Source organism: Eptatretus burgeri, chromosome 4 (genome assembly GCF_056783735.1).
Source record: "Eptatretus burgeri isolate ZD-2024b chromosome 4, Ebu_testis_v1, whole genome shotgun sequence".
NCBI classification, from domain to species: domain Eukaryota; kingdom Metazoa; phylum Chordata; class Myxini; order Myxiniformes; family Myxinidae; genus Eptatretus; species Eptatretus burgeri.
Window position 1 is genome coordinate 75,044,006 of NC_140964.1, and position 18,737 is coordinate 75,062,742.

Consider the following 18,737-nt stretch of genomic DNA (forward strand, 5'->3'; position numbering starts at 1 on the left):
GCTTAACGTCGGATACACTGTTGAATGACCCTTCCTGCGAAACACCAGGATGAGTGTTTATAGCTGGGCACAGATTCCTAACTAGGCTCGACACCTCAGAGGTGAGTGCACACATCTCGAAGCTATCCTCCCGGTATGAGAATGCAGATATAACTGTGACCAATTCTCCATTGGTGAAACTGAAATAAATTTTTCAACATACTGCGATGAACATGATCAAGCAATCGAGCTTGGAAAGGTGACAGTCAGCGATAGCACGTCACTGCTGTGCAATCTGGCCACAAATTTGACTTTGATGGGACCCGTGTCCTCGATATGATGTCCAACAAACGACACCGATTGATAATTAATGGAAGTGTGGCACGTGAAGAGGTGAGAGGGTGGTCTGACTGGGGGAGACTGGGGACGTACCCACACAATACACACCTCTGATGCAGATGGTGAAAACAGGATGGGGCAAACGGTTGGATAAGCTGAGCAACAAAAAACAACGCTCAATCCCAAACGATTGTTTTGCTTCAGGTTTGCAAAAATAAAATAAATAAAAAAACACTCCTCCATTTGACTTCAAGCACCAGCACGTCACCCTATTGGAATGCAGTCGTATCGGAATAAGCACGCGAGTGATCGTAGCGGAATACAAAGCGGGCACGCGCCGAGGCTCGGGGTCTGTTGGAATGAGGAAGCATGCTGTGAAGATGGTGAAACATCACCCGAGACCAGGTCTGCTCTTACTTATTGCTAAAATTAATGGAATATATCGAGTTTACTTTTAGTTGGAAACGCCTTCTTCTTCTTAAAATGAAGACCCACTCACATATCTCACCTGTGAATGGAAGGAATAACCAATTAGCTCTCACCTAATCAATTAAACCCAGATGGATAAGATTATATTAATAAATCGACTTCTCCGATGCTCTTCTAGCCAAAGAAGCTGCATAAAACAACACACCACCAATGGGAAGAGGACACACCAATAACTCCACCACAGCTGCTTCCCATCACACAATCTTCACCGAGGCAGACCCGCTCCACCCACATTCCAACCCCGGACTACGTGACCAGACCGCATCACCAAGGAGGACAAACATGGATGGACAATACATGCCCAATAACTTTCCAAGATTATTGCGCATACTAATTTTATCAGATCACGCAGGAAACAGATGCAGAGGGAGCAGACAATCAATCGAGGACGATTAGCGTGAACAATGGAGAAAAATAATAGTTTTGTTTTCCGCTCCGAACATCAATGTGTTGCACCGGACGAGGATTAACAGAAGGCAGAACCAGAAGGGCACTCGGTAGAGCACATACCTCCACCCCACAATGTCTGATCCATGAGAACATATCGGGCCCATTACATTTTTGAAATATCATGCTATATATCGTTTTTGCCCTATCTTTCATTGGTGAAGAATTACTTTAAAAATTAAATAATTCTCGTATCCAGATCCGGATCTTCACCAAAATTGAAGCAATTCGTCCTTATCACACGTCCAACGTGTCCACCAAGTTTCATTCTAATACATCCGCAACTTTTTGAGATATTATGCTTTTTATCATTTTGGCCCTATTTCTCAAGGGTGAAGAATCACTTCAAAAATTCTTGTAGTTGGATCAGGATCCGGATCTTCACCAAAATCTAATCAGTTCATCCTTGTCACACACCCAACCTGTCCACCAAATTTCATCCGGATCGGCCAAACGTTTTGAGATATCCTACACACAAACAGACAAACAAACAATCAAGAAGACGACGTCGTGCAGAGCACAATGCACGCAAAATCCATCAAACAAATTTGACCTCAGAATGAATTGGTGGTTCAATTTAATGACCTGAAATATAAATCCCCTTCAAATTTCAACTCAATCGGATGAAAATTGAGGATTTTAGAAATCTGGCCTATGTTGACCTTTTGGCCAATGTGGACCTCCAAAATAATTGGTGGTTGAATTCATTGACCTGAAATATAAATCATTATATCCTCTTCAAATTTCAACTCAATTGCATGAAAATTGAGGATTTTAGAAATACCACCTTAGTTGTGGACGTTGGGCCTATATTGTCCTTTTGGTCCATGTTGACCACAAAAATAATTAGCTCATTGAATTCAGTGAACTGAAATACAAATAGTCTTCAAATTTCAAGCTAATCGGATTAAAATTGAGGATTTTAGAAATACAACCTTAGTTGTTGACCTTGGGAATATGTTGACCTTTTTACCTCAAAAACAATAGGCTTCTTCCTTATGACAAACTCTGCCATGTGGTGAAATTTCGTGAAGATCGGTTTAAAATTGTGACCTGGAGGCGACAAACAGACAAACAGACAGAATAACAAAATCGACTGACCAATATACTTGAAAAATCTTTGATTTTGCAAGGAACAAACAAACAGACAGAAAGGGGTGAAAACATTACCTCCTTCACCTTCGGTGGCAGAGGTGATAAATCAGGACCACACACTCAATTGTTTGCTGGACCTTGAAGAACTTTGTGCAATATCAACTAAACGTCGCCTTGAGATTTGATTGGCTAACACTAGTTTATATTAAAATAGGCGTGAGTTTCGTCAATTTCTCATTTTGATGGGCTGTGCATTTATATATATATATATATATATATATATATATATATATATATATATATATATATATATATATATATATATATATATATATATATATATATATATATATATATATATATATATATATATATATATATATATATATATATATATATATATATATATATATATATATATACCGGGCGTAGTGGCGTGCGCCTGTAATCCGGCTACTCGGAGGCTTGGGTTGGAGGATCGCTTGAGGACGGGAGCTCTGTGCTGAGCCGCGCTATGAGAGGGTGTAGGGCAGCCCGGAATCATGGCGAAACCCAATCCTTATCCCTGTGTCATAAGAGGCGACCAGGGTTGCGTCAGGAAGGGCATCCAGCATAAAACCTGTGCCAAATCAGTATGCGGATCATAACAGATGATCCGCTGTGGCGACCCCTAATGGGAGCAGCCGAAAGACGAACAACAACAACATATATATATATACATATATATATATATACATATACATATATATATATATATACATATATATATATATATATATATATATATATATATATATATATATATATATATATATATATATATATATATATATATATATATATATATATATATATATATATATATATATATATATATATACATATATTTCTTCATCGCGAGGAAAACATCTTCAAATCCTCTCAAGTAATTGACAAATCCAGGCCACAACTTCCTCCACACACCATATATTCATGCGAATCTGAGTAACTTCAGCCCAGGACTCACTGATGTTATCAATGCACTTGAGGATGTTTCCATCAGTTTAACACATAAATAAAAAAAAAAATAAAAAAAAAAAGTTTTGTTAACTAACAAAACATGAAAAATTGCCGTTTTAGTCAATTTATGACGTCATAACTCGAAAAGCGGAAGTCGGAAGTGAATGTTGTCAATCAACTGTGTCATTTAATTTTGATTATCTGTCGAATGGCATTCGTCCCGTCTCGATCGGATGAAATTGAAGTTACCTGGTGACCTTGACCCCTTGACCCCATGACCTTTACCCCCCCCCCCCCCGTGTCCGATCTCATGTCCCAAGGATCACTCATGCCAAGTTTCATCTCATTTCATTAAACAGTTCGGCCGCCTATAAAGGACAAACAAACACACACACAGACATACATACATACATATTCTGTTTTTTTAGTATAGTAGATGTATGTATGTATGTATGTATGTATGTATGTATGTATGTATATATATATATATATATATATATATATATATATATATATGTATGTATGTGTATATATATATATATGTATGTATGTATATATATATATATATATATATATATATATATATGTATATATATATATATATATATGTATGTAGGTGTGTATATATATATATATATATATATATATATATATATATATATATATATATATATATATATATATATATATATATATATGTATGTAGGTGTGTATATATATATATATATATATATATATATGTATATATATATCTCTTATTCTTCTTCTTTCAGCTGCTCCCGTTCGGGGTCGCCACAGCGGATCATCCGTATAATCCGCATAGTGATTTGGCACATGTTTTACGCCGGATGCCCTTCCTGACACAACCCTGGTCGCCTCTTGCAACACAGGGATATGGTACACCAATTTCAACCGGGGTATACACCGGCCCAGTACACTGGTACTCACTTTGCTGACCTCGAAAGGATGACAGGCTGAGTCATATATATACATATACATATATATATATATATATATATATATATATATATACATATACATATATATATATATATATATATATATATATATACATATATGTTTCTGAAATTCAGCCAAAACGGTACATGAAAGTGCAAAATTTTTCAGCTCACCTTACTCACCATTCTCCTCTGGTGTGCAATATCAAGTTTCGTTCAAATCGGGCAACGAAAAAATTATTAAAAAATCAAATCCCGATTCAGTCAAGTACTCTTGGGGAGAATTTGATCAATGCAAACAACTTCAGCGGTATCGTTCGCTGGAGCTATCTTTTTTTTTTTTTCTTGAAATGATTTTTTTCATCAACCGCTGTAACAACGGGAACCCAACCGGTGCACGGGTCATCTGGTATATTACTAAAACTATCGTAATCATAATATAATGGGTGTAAGCCTGGAACTTCTAACACACATTTCTCCGAACATATTCTGTTCATACTTTCCGAAATCTTCACATTATGTGTTCCATGTATTTTCGCAGGTGATAGCGGATTCAAAAACTCGAATATAGAAAGAATTTTCAAAGAGGGAATCGATGACGTCACAATCAGCAGCGTTCGGCGGCAAACCGACGGCCGGGTCCCAGACGACGTGCTTTACTTAACTAAGTCCATGAGTTCAGGACGTTTGTTCAACTCAGTATTTACGACTTTTATCCTGCCATGTTGTTAATCTGTTGATGGAGGTAATATAGAAATGATGAAAATGTCAAATTGTTCGTGTTACTCATCCGGCACGATGTGTCAAGGCCAACAATCTAAAGCGATCGGTCTCAAATGCCACCATGGGCACCCAGACACGCCACCAATATGAACTGAGCTGTTGAATGCGCCGCAAAACATCCAAAGAAACTACCGTAACCGAGTATTGTGATCCGTCCTGTCCCCCATTCCCATCGTAGATGGGTATCTGCTAATATATGTCTATATATATATATATATATATATATATATATATATATATATATATATATATATATATATATATATATATATATATATATATGTATGTAAATAATGATTTTAAAAAAAATTAAGTGATGAGCTTTAATAATTAAATTTTGAGATTTAACAGGATGGGGATTTGGAATAGGGGAAGAATGATAAACTTTAATTGATCTTGATCAAACTTTTCAAGGATAGTGCAAGCCCCATGGTGAGTAAAATGGGAGGGGGTGTATGTTTTGGGAAAGAGGTATGGGTTCGTTGTGTTTGTTATCCTGAGAACAGTTGGAGTGTAGCCCATGGACCCCCCCCCCCACCACCCCCCTCCTCGCACGTGTCTCTTTTAAATTCCAGTACCATTTGAGGGAATTGTAACACATCACATCAGCACTGACATCCGATGTTCACTTGTGCTCATTTTTGATTGGCTTATTCTCATCATCTTGATGTCCTTTTATTAACTGTCAAGTCAGTGTGTCATACTCACCAATATTTCAAAAGCTTGGCAAGAACTCACAATCCCAGCAAGCGCTACGGCTGACCTTTTGTGAAATGCCATCAGACTTTGATATATTTGCATCATCCGTTTGGCATCGCAAAGACACTTTCTCTTTCCGTGCAAATCCACATTTTCTAAATCTGTTTGCAGCTACAGTTTTACATTTCCGCGATGTTAACTTGCAATCCGCAGCAGCGGCATCTCATACATAGCAAAGAGGCAATATTGCTGAGATGGGATTTGGATTTGAATTTACTCTCACGCAGGTCTTGCTAAACAAATGACGTTATGCTGGGGTTTTTTTTTTCTCTCCTTTTAACACGATGCTTCTGGAAGTTAATGTACGATGCTTATACGATACTGTACCTGTATTCTAAAGATGTTACGATTTGTCACCGCTGTGTTATCAACCCAGTTGTCGAATAAAAAACAGAAAAATCGCTCTGCTGTTGCATGCTTTGAAAAATGACACCTTTTGTGCTGAAGTCAAACACAGTGAATTGACTGCCAGCCCATGGTTTGTTTACAAAATGCAGCAACAACAATGCCACAAAGCATTGCAAACTTTCTGCATTCACAAAACTTTTGTCCTGCTGTTTTATATCCAGTGCCAAACCAGCAGCACTGGCAAGCCCACATAAAACAGACCCATGAAACGTTGGTTTTGATTAATAATGAATAATGTGACGTTGGACAAAATGAAATAATTGGACTTTGACAAAAACTTACACACCATATTTGCTGCATCAATTATTTGGTCATCATCAGGCAAACTTATATTCTTGTTTACACTTTGTTGCACTGCGTGCCAAGTCATATGGAAGATGTGATAAACGCTGAAGCAGCTATAAAAATGAGGGTTTTTTTCATCCTCTAGAGCTCATCAGTTTGACGGTGGTTAAAATTTAAAGTGACCAAAGTTATTGTAATATGAATTGAGAATACATCAAGACCATGTGATATTAAATGCATTAATTCTTGCGTGTTAGCATCAGGACACAGTTTACATCATTTCTGGGAAAATGACTGCGCTGCTGATCCCGTCACCCTTCATGGTCATGGTCGGAATGTATAATTTAGAGTGTACCAATTCCAAGTGGCCTAATCTTGTCAAAATATACATTTTTTTAATATACCTTGGTAATCTACAAATGAATGTCAGCAGATGATTATCGTTTCCTCTGAAGAATGGTGCACTCATCGATACAACATCCTGCCTCTCCACGACCCGAGGGTGACAATTTATAGGAGGGCCAGAGAGAGTGGACAAGGAATTGTCCCCAGCCTAAATACTTTAAGGTCTAGGATCAAGAAGAGTAGAAGGATGATGAGAATGATTCCTTGATAATGGGTTACCTGAACAGATCATATGTGTATATATATATATATATATATATATATATATATATATATATATATATATATATATATATATATATATATATATATATATATATTGTTATGGTTTCCCACCCGCTCAGCGTGCAAACGACTGCTTTTAACCAATAGCGGCCGTGAGCCCACCGGATGGGCAAACCGAGTCGCAGCTTTCGGATCAACGCCGAAATCCAGCTACGGTTGTGTTTTTAATCACACCGTAAATCAGCCAACTCTTCTGTCTGCGCGCGACAAAGTCCGATCGCCGAATTGTCGATTTACCTAATTATGCGCGCAGACAGAATGCTGGGGATCTACACCTCAACGGGACCTGCTTGGAAATGAGCCGCTTAAGCAGCTCGCTACGTTTGCGATTTGCCAAGCGGTGTATTAACGCGAGGCCCCGTTGGACCCGATTACTTTATCGGCTATTTAAAAGCCAGCTTATATCCCGAACGCAATGACGGCAGCTCAATTGAGGGAAAGGATGCAACGAACAGGTGAACATTCACACAACGACATTTATTTGTAACACGTATGCATGCAAACACGTATGCAATCATGCAGTCAATAAATCAATGCAGGTAAGGGACAAAACACGAGCAAGACAAAGAACTACAACCATTCTATTATTTCTGTACACAGTCACTTAACAGTTCACTACTTCACGGACAAGGCGCCACAGCTTTCATACAAAGAAAAACCCCAGGAAAGGAAAGGGGCAGACTGGACCCGTAGGCCTTTATGTTCATGGAACTGTGAAGACCGCAAGAGCTCCACGAGACCGTGCTGATTACCTGCCACCCTCGCGGTGACTCGCTGGCTGGCGACCTCTCTCCGGCTTTCTCCACTGACCCACGGTTTGGCACCGTACTGCCGGCTTTGCTGCGCTCCAACTGCCTTCCACTGGACTCGAACCTGGTGTGTTCTCCCGACTGCACCCAGACCGACTCAACTCGACTCACTGCTTGGCGAACCCAGACCGACTCCAGGCAAAACTCCAGGCAACCTCTCCAGGCAAGAAGAACTCACCAAACTCCAGGCACAACTCCTGGCAAACTCTCCAGGCAACAACTCAACTCACTGTGCGTTCCAGCGCGCCTTTTTATGGGGTCCGTGGGAGGTGAGTTTGATTCCCCACCTTCGACCTTTCACCCCCCCACGGCTCCGCCCCTTTTGGCATCTTGATCCGATCTCGTCGCGATACGCGGCGAGAGCGGATGTGGTAGAAATCATCAGCCGTGGAAAGCGGACGTTGTAGAAATCATCTGCCGTGGAAAGCGAAGGTTGTAGAAATCATCAGCTCCCGCATCTGTTGGCGGAGATGCCGCTCGTCCGTGGGATTTGCCGTGGCCGGCGAAAAGATGGTGGCGTGACGGAGATGAAGGTGAGGTGATGTTGTGGTTGCTTTGTGGTGGGGATGGCATGGTTGTTGAGATAGTGGTTGTGGTTGGCACTGTGGTGGGGATGGCGTGGTTGTTGAGAGGCAGTTGTGGTTGTTCCAAAATGAAGATAGCAAAAGAATAATGGCTGACTCAAAGATCACAGCCCGGTCACACGAATAAAGCCCTCAAGACATTGGTGGGGAAATCTCATCTGAACACACACTTATCAACATAACTGATCTCTGGGAAGCCTGAATGGTGTTCTGTGAATTTCCACAACTGTAACAATATATATATATATATATATATATATATATATATATATATATATATATATATATATATATATATATATATATATATATATATATATATATCTTTTCTCTTTTCCAGCCTTCCTGATCTCGTTTGAAATCTTCTCCCACCAAGAACTCCCTTTTCATACTTCCTCTGCTCTCATTTCTTTCATACTTCCTGGTACTCCTTGTTTCGCAGTTTCCACCACCTCATCTTTGGTGTTCGTTGTTGCTTACACCGTTTCACTCCCATGATAACCATATTGAAGACCAACATTTGATGCTGGTGTGTTACTCCATCACAAGGTAAGACCTTGCAGTCTTTGACCACCTTCCTTCCACCCCTTCTGCCCAAAATATAATCGATCTTTGACACTTTACCTTCGCTCTTATATGTGATCTGATTTTATTGTCATTCATGAAAAATGTATTTGCTATTGCCATATCATATGCAACTGAAAAATCATCAAGCTGCTCTCCTTCTTTGTTGGTCTTTCCCATTCCAAAACGACCTTGCACTCTCTCCACATCTCCATTTGCCTCACCAATATTCCCATTGAAGTCACCACCAATCACAATTCTTTGTGTCCTGGTTACGAAGCTGCCCCCTATGTCTGTCACCTTAATTCACCTCCATCTTGTTTCCTGCACACACACAATCTGTACCTTCCTCCTCTCCATCACATCGGCAATCTCTCTACCTCTCCCAGTCATACTTCCTACATTCATTGCGGCCACTCACACATTCTCACTCCCCTCTCATAATTGCTTCTTCAACCGCATCCACTCTTAATATGGTAGCCCTTGCCAGTTTCTCACATAAATTGGGTGATGTTTCTGCACATCACATATGGAGTATGCCCTACCATGCTCCACATTCCTCAGGATCCTCATTCCATATGTTTCAGCAAAATGCGTTTTTTTAACAGACAAATTTAACAATCGGAGGAAGGACTCGCACTCTCACTATGTCTCTCCGAAAGGACTGTTTAGAACACCCCCCCCCCCCCATCTCCTTTCTCAACAATCCTCTGGAAGAAGTCCTTTCATTAAAGCTTCTGGGTCTCACTATCTGCCATGATCTTTCCTGGGAAAGCCACATTTCAAACCTCGCCTCCAAAGCCAGTCACCGACTGGGAATCCTCCGTCGTGCAAAGTCCTTCCTCGGCCCACCTCAGCTCCTGACCACATAAAAAGCTTTTGACGCAGCCTGATGGAGTAGTGTTCTTCCCACTGGGCTGGTGCTCCTGCCTCACACCTTTCTCGGCTTCACGCTGTGGAAACCAAAGCATTTAGGATCATTGGCATCTTCTGCGATGAGGCTGAACCTTTGGGCCTCTCACTCTCTCACCGCAGGCAGGTCGGTGGTCTATCTCGACAGAAGTAAACATTAAACAAAGTTATACATAAGATACAGCCATAAGATAATCCAATCAAAATTTAAGTAAAAGTGCATGGTATGTAGTGGACATTATCTGCGAAGATATTCATCATCCTCACTGAGTGCAGTTGTCCCTGCACTGGCAGAGTGCTGTACACTGATGTCCCTTACTCCTGCACACACACCTCTTTGAGCTTAAAACCACACTTGTTGAGTTGCTGCAGATTTTTGTCGCTCCAGGTAGGGTCATCCCATGAGGTTCCCATCGGCTGTTCTTCTTAGTCCAGCCAAATGTATCTGGACTGGGGATGTTCTTTTCAGTTTGCAAGCTTGTCAGCCAGATGCAAGTTTGGTACATATTCTGATTTGCATGTTCAACAAGAGCCGAGTGTGTAGGTGGAATGTTTTGCATCAGTTAAGCCTTCTGTGGAAAGAGTTCCTTCCTCACGTCATTGATTTTTCCATTTCGAGTTGAGCTGTCAAGGAGGATGCAAGTGAAATGCTCTATGATGTTGAAGCAAGGTGACTCTACAGTCAATGGTTCGAAGGGATGTTGCACAGGGAATTTGAAACCCTCAGTTACCTGAGGGAAATGCCTTCCATGCTTCCCAAGATGACGTTTTTGCACTTCTGTTGAACTGTGATGTTGTATCAGCCCCAGTAAAGGCATAGAAGGAAGGAAGTGCACTGGACTTTTTGTCACCAGGTTCAAGGCAGATAAAATTGATATCGTAGAACCTGAAGTTATTTCCTTTTCCAATGGCCTCCCAAAGCTGTACATCAGGATGTTGCTTTGCCAGCTCAAATAATATACCCACCAGGTCTACAACAACATCGGTCTTTGCACCACTATGCACAACATCAGAAACATGAAGATGTATTCCAGTGTCAGCCTCCTCGTAATTGAATGCTGGCATTGGCTCAGTTGCATTTTGACACAACGGTTTGTCCAGAGGTGATGTAGACTTCCGTCAGCAGAAGATGTAACTATCTGTGATTATCAAAAGCTGCTGGGTAATCACAGATAGTTGCATAAACCATCAGCAGTTCAAATTGCTAGTCTTTCCTGCTCGGGTCCTGCAGAAATGCGGCAAAGTTTACAGGTAGCTTTGTTTCAGGAGAAACTTTTATGCTGACCCATTCCCTCTCTACTCATGTGTGGCCTCCTTCAAGCTGTCTTCCTTGTATACGGATCATACCACATCTCTTCGTTCACAGCAATGAAGCTGGTGATTGGTCCAGGGTATGAAGTTCCTCGCATTGAACTCACAAAATGTTGAAGCATCACCCCTGGGAAGCATGTATACTACAGCAGAACCATCAAATGCATTGCTCTGGACCCAACACCACCCATCTTTTCAATGCTGTTGGGTTCTCTGTTGGCCCTATTATTCGACCAGAATCCTTTACCTTTGCAATGTTTGACTCAGCAAATGTTGCTTCCCCAGGCTGTCCATCATGTTGGCCTTTCAAAATTTGCCAAGTATCTCACTGTAGCTTGGCAAATGACAGCACACTCACCTGATGGCCATTTATTGTGGGATCAAGTGGGATGGTCAAGTGGGATGCATGAAGGAAAGAGGCTGTAGTTTCCACGGCGGCAATGCCTGCCTCACTCAGAGCTGTAATCCAGCCACTTTCCGCTCTCCTCAAGTATGTGATGCCTGGTGTTGGCTTAATGGTTTGGGTGGTGGGCTTTGGATCCTAGGGTCCTGAGTTCAAATCCCGCTCAGATGTTTAATTAATACCAGGTGGGGTTAACTGGGCCTGTCATCCTTCCGAGGTCAGCAAAATGAGTGCCAGCTTGCTGGTATACTCTGTCGGAGTGGCGCCCCGTCCAGGATTGTGCCCAATAGCCAAGGATACTGCTTAAGCAGCACCAATGCTCTGCACAGAGTATGGTCCCAATCTCCTTCTCCTCCTCTCCAGTATGTGCTCTTTGACCTTCCCCTGACCTTGACCTCGGCCACCCAGCCCAGGCACCCCTCCCCCACAGAATGTTTGATAAGGATTTAAACAACACATGTGAAAAGTTTGATGCTTTAATCCAGTGTCTCTATCTCATCAAAATTTGGTCCTAAGCCACTGGGACTAAGCGCAGACATGTCCAACTTAATCAAAATCACCCAAAAAATTGCCTTTTGAAAAGCTTATGATTTTGTTGAAAAATAAGAAGCTTATGAAAAGCTTTTGAAATGTTTATCACACAAAATGGCCTTTTTAAAAGCTTATGACTTTTGAATTTATATATCGTTAATATGACGGATACACCGATTATTTTATGAATGTTGCTGATAGCTACAGGTCCATAGCTGATAACGTTGTTGTTTAGTATGCAGCCTGTGGCTGCTGATTGCATCATTTTCTGGAAACACGGCCATGCCGCTAGTGCAGTGCCATTGTTACCAGTAAGCTGGTACTCATTTTGTCGACTTCGAAAGGATGGCAGGCTGAGTCAACCCACTGGTGTTATTTAAATGGTTTGACAGGGGCTCAAACTCAAGACCCGAAGATCTTTAGCCAGGCACCATAAGTGTGAAGTCAACACCAAGCTTAAAGCTGATAAAAAGTGATTGGTTAGCATATAATGCCTGGTGCTGGCTTAATGGTAAGGGTGTTGGGATTGGGACCTTAGGATCTTGAGTTAAAATCCTGCTCGGCAGTTGAATTAATACCAGGTGGGGTTGACTGCCTGTCATCCTTCCGAGGTCAGCAAAATGAGTGCCAGCTTGCTAGTGTACTGTGTCGGAGTGGTGACTTGTCCAGAATTGTGCCCAATAGCCAAGGAGACTGCTTAGGCAGCACCAATGCTCTGCACAGAGTGTGGTCCTGATGGATGGATGGATGGATTGTTAGTGTATGCTTAGGGGGCTAACTCATTAATTTTATTTTTTAGAATTTTTTTTTTGGTGTTCAATTGAGTTTCTATCATTTGTGTTTTTTTGCTTTTCACTAAAGCTTGGATATACGAGTACCTAAAAAATTGACCCTTTGTAACTCTGAACCGTGTTGGCAGAACAAGTACAAATAAGGTTTTTGAATGAGGTTCAGAGGGAGAGCTGTGGATGGAGATTGTGGCATTGATAGACTCCTGAAATCACAATAAAACGTGTTTGTGTTATATTACAATAAGAGTGGTTTATGCACGTCTTTGAACGCATGAGAAAGAAACGTCTGAAAAGGCAACACGAGATTCCAACTTAGAACAACAACAACAATAATAATAATAATAATAATTCAACACAATAATCATCATAGTAATATGGTACAGACAAAACAGGTAGAATGTGGACAGATGACATAACCACAAAGAACGAGATGTATCTACAGGAAACCAGGCTCAAATATTAACCATTTCCAAACCTGCCAGGTATATTTCACCACAAGTACTGATAAATAGCGGTTGCAGCATTTCAGCTGCCAGTAATTCATTTTAGTCGTTCCTTACTGGCTTGGCACCCTACATTACCTGGGCAGTGATCTAATTAAGGCCAGGGAAATTATGCCTTGTGAGTGGACATTCCTTCACAATGAAATTAGTCCCTGCCATTATTAATGGTGCTAAGTCATGCAAAAGTGGCCCTTTAATGGTCGAGGAAACCGCCGCAGATCTGCCTTAGCCGCCTGAGCTCAGAACTAGGTCATTACAGCTTCTCCTCTCACCGGCATCTGGTCATTGCGACACAACGAAGAGACTCGTAGAAAAAAAAAAAAACTTGTCTTCTTTAAAATCTCAGGTTCCTTTAGCATGTATGCAATCGCAAAGAAATACACGTTTTCACAATGCAGCGCTCTAAAATTATTATTGTGTAATTTACTGCAACGTTGGACGATGATATTTGTAGAGTGTAGTCGGTTCATTCAACACATGTGCTTGTGTATATGAATTTCACTTAACTCATCAACTGATGTTTAACTATTCCTACTTTAGCATTTTTTGGTTTCAAGATGTCCTGGAAGATAAATTTTTCTGTTCATTAAATTAAAGATGCAAAAAGTATCAAAATCAAAATGTAATTTATCAGTCTGCTGTGCCTTGACTGTTGGTCTACAATGTTTTGTCCATCTACCTGTCTGAATATGTGCGAACAATAAAAATAGGACCGCGGGTCCTGAAGCTCACCTGAATCAGGAGCAACAGTCACTCAAACCCCTCCACCCGCAGACCCATTAGACCCTGATTTTTTTTTTTTCTGCCATGAACAAAATTTGGTAAATCATGAGTGTTGAAGGTTGTGGTCAAGTTTCATCAAAATCGTATGTGTAGTTTTGGAGAAGAGAGCAAATACCTATTTTGGGGGAGAGGGGGGTCAACCCCCCTCCTCGTAGACCCCTTAATGAGTGCTGATTTTGATGCGGTCGATACACCTTCATTGGACATCAGATATGAAGTTTGTGGCCAATTTTGATCAAAATCGCTTGTTTGGTTCAAGCGATAATGAGCGAAGCGTTCATGGACTGACTGACTCACTCACTCACATATGGACACTGCTCGATCGCATAAGCCCACCTGACTAAAGTCCAGGTGAGCTAATAATTAATGGAGTAGGCCATTGTGTGCCAGTACATCGGATATATTTCAAGACAAAGACAAATCACTCCAAATATTCCTTGACAAAGAGAAGGCACCAGCAATATCTCCTCTCCTGGCAGGGTGATCGGTACATAACAATGTCACTCATTTATAATTCAATACAGTAGATAGTCTTTTTTTTTCGTCTCCTGAACACCTTCGGTTTTTCTCTTTTCAAAAAGATTCAGGACCAAAAGGATGACTTCAATCCCAATAGCACGAGGAGACAGCCTTCATTGCTATTAAGAATGTAACACTGGATGGAAACTACAAAGATAATGATTAGCATCTGTGCCAAGTTTTGCTGGTGCAAGACCATTCATGTTTGCATCTAGAAAATAAATCCCATTGACTGGCTGTAGTGCTGCGATTGCACAGTCATTAATTAGGAAAAACATAAGGTTGCACTTTGAGGTATGTGATGTAAATTGACAACGCCGTGTAGTATCATCTTTGCATGCTTTCGCTTTGGTTGCTGGTTTGCAACGATTGAGCTCAATTTAGTTGTTTACACCGCAGTATGTGAGCATCTTTTTATTTTTAAATGCATGAGAGCAGTTCAAAAAAGTTATCAGAACAACATACTCACGAGAGTCCATGGAATCGTCAACTGTTTTTATCTTTCAAAAAAAAAAGTTCATATTTTGGAGTGTCATGGATTAGTGGCTCCCAACCTGTGGTCTACGGGATCCTATGAGTTCACGAGCCAATCGGAGGGATTCAGCGGGGGAAAAAATCCTCATTATCCAACTCTACGAATATATTCACGTCCCCAAATCTAAGGAACCTCTGCTATAAGTGGCTGTGGGTCACTATAATAGTCGTACATGATGGTCCACAATTTTTTGAATGTTTGGAAGGGGTCCACGCACCCTTAAAATTTGGAAACCAGTCTTGGACGATCGTATCACGTCCTTAGAAGCTGATCTCAGCTATATGAATTCCAAATGTGATATCAACAACCAATTTGGATTCGAGGTAGAGATATAACTCCAGAGTTCGATGGAAAATATTTTTTCTTGATTTCTTCCTGGGTGTGGGAACAAAAGGGTGTGCAGAGCCAGAGTTACATGTTGGCTTAACGGACGAGTCAGAGCCTCAATGAAGAATTAGAGACACAACAAATCCTTAAGGAATTCCAAACGATAAAACAATCACGGATTCAACTCTGGACCATTTACACACCAGGGTCTTGCTAAAGAACGTCCTATATGATATCAAAAGCAGATAATGCTCGCGAATCCTATTAATTTTGTACATTTTTCAAATGTGGAAATATGAGCCACTATATCACTGTCGCAGATTTCATATCTATGGTAATGTGGAATGGGCGGTAATTAAACATTTTGGTGTCAATCACGTGTAATTTATAAAGAGAAAAATGAATAAAAATGAATGAATGAGCTGTGGAACTTATTACACTTATCATGGAACTTACTCGAGCACATCGAGCGGTGGAAATTTATCTCACGATGCCAGTGTGACATTTATAGAAATTGCAATTACGGGTGTATTTTTTACACTATTATTACAATTATTTATAATATATTAAGTGCCTTGTGATCTCACTTAGGTCTGGCCTTGATTAAAGAGGCAGTGTACGATTTCAAGAGGAGCGACATTGCTCCAAAGATTACAAAGGTGAAGATTATGGTTTTGAAACATATTGTGCCAGGTTATTCTCCCGATTGTCATAACATTTGCTTGTGTGTGTGTGCGTGTGTGTGTGAGACTTTTTTATGTGTATGTGTGCGCGTGTGTGCACATACACACACACACACACACACACACACGGACTCCAAGTATTTCCATCTTCTTGTGGAGTCGGCCAGGAAAGGTTTTTAGTCCAAGAGTTTCAGCAAGCGGCTCGTCAGGGCTGACCTTCGACTGAAGCTGATTTTGGAAAGAATTTGGAATTTGGTCATGGTGCTCACAAGAACTCATCTACTCTTTGCGAAAGACACCAAGGGATCTTTAGCAGGCACCAATGATCAGTGATGGCAAACGGGTCCTCCGGCTCAACATGCCTGTGATGTCTGGCACACACATTGATGTATCACCCCGCGTGTGGAACACCAGGGTGACAGTTTCTTGCTGGGTCATAATCTGCTGTTTAAATTCAAACAAGCAAACCAAATTGAGCTCAATCATCACTCAAAGGTGAGTGTGGATACCTTTGAGCTATCCAGCTTGATACTGTATATAACATCAGATGAATGTGGTTGGGATTATCTATGATTCCTCAACAAAGGCACAGCAAACTCACAAATGAAACTTTACTCTGCCAATTTGCAACAATAGAGGGAGAGGGAGAGGCAGAGGCAGAGGGAGAGGGAGACTCAGGACAATATTTGTCATGACCAAAAATATTGGCACCTTTGCACTTTTTTTTAAATAATGCACGATTTCTTCCAGAAATTGGTTCAAATTTAAAAATCTTTTGGTATCCACATATGTATTTATTTGGTTTGCTATGGAACAAAACAAAAAAGCTGAAGAAATTCCTAAATCTTAGCTTATTCCACACAGAAATCCTAAAATGTCTCAGACAATATTATTGGCACCTTTAAGAAGTTGTTAGAATAATTCGATTTCAAGCAGGTGATTCTCTTTCACTTTGGAAATTAACTCACCTGTGGTGAGTTGCAGGTGACTCCAATACAAAAATAACTCATTCAACCAGTTTGAAGAGAGAAAAGGAGTCATTCTGCTCTTTCGTGTCACTGTGTGAACCGCAATGAGCATGGAGAAAGGAAAGAAAACCAGAAAATAGTCTGAGGTCAGACACAAGATTAGAGCCAAGCATGGACAATCTCAAGGCTCCAAGTCCATTTCCAGAGACCTTGATGTTCCTGTATGCACTGTAGGCAATGTTATCAGGAAGTTTAAGGCCCATGGCACTGTAGCCAACTTCCCTGGACGTGGCCGCAAGAGAAATCTGAAGATTACAGTGAATGATTTTTTGGAATGGTAGAGAAAGCACCTCGATCCACAGCCAAACAGATTCAAGCTGACCTTCAGGCACAAGGTATGACAGTTTCAACTCACACCATACGTCACCAACTCAATGAAAGGGGGTTCTATGGTTGGAGACCCTGGATGACCCCCTGCTGAGAGAATCATAAGAAAGCCTGACTGGTGTTTACCAAAACACACCTGAACAAGCCAAAATCCTTCTGGGAGAATGTCCTATGGACGGATGAGACCAAATTCGATGTTTGGTAAAGCACATTTGGTAAAGAGTGTCAGGTCAGGTCAGATTAGATCTGTGACTTGCTGCAGGTACCATGTAAAACTGTACCAAACTGTTCCCTGGTCGGGTTGTCAGCGACTAAACCATCTCCCCCACCAAGTTTTTTGGTGAGGAGGGTGTATGATATGGACACCCAGCAGGATGAAAAACAAAACCTCTCAAAGGGCAGAGGAGCTCCTTGTGAGCCAACGGCCATCCATACCTAGTACCCAACTGTGTCCTGATGCAGACGTCCTCCTGCAGTTGGGTTACTTTTTGTTAGGAGGTTAGTGGCAGGATTTGTACTCTGACCAGCGTAAAACACTTCATCTCGCAAAACATACCAAAAGAAAAAAGAAATCTGAAAACCCACTCCAAGGGAGTACCTCCTGTGCAGCTGCCCTTCCCAGGGCAGCTCAGCAGATGATGCGATTGGGGCAAAGCCTTCAGGACCCCCAATCCTTGATGATATGAGGGAAACCACAGGGTAACCTTCCTGGGTCAGATTGTGGAGGTGTGTGTCGGGGTAGTGCTGAGGTGTCGCTAAAACGCAGCGAAGCGCTGCTCCGGCGCATGCTCCCATACCTGACCTGACCTGAAATCATCTCTATGTTTACAGGAAACAAAATGAAGCCTTAAAAGAAAAGAACACCTCCCTTCAGTAAGACATGGAGGAGGCTCAG

At 41.1% G+C, this 18,737-nt stretch overlaps 1 long non-coding RNA gene and 1 pseudogene across 1 annotated transcript in view; one reads left to right on the forward strand and one right to left on the reverse strand.

Annotated features, from left to right (window-relative positions):
- Positions 1 to 18,737, reverse strand: part of LOC147028378 (uncharacterized) — a 63,548-nt gene that overhangs the window by 13,669 nt on the left and 31,142 nt on the right. The window lies entirely within an intron of this gene.
- Positions 2,771 to 2,911, forward strand: LOC147028379 (signal recognition particle RNA; annotated as a pseudogene).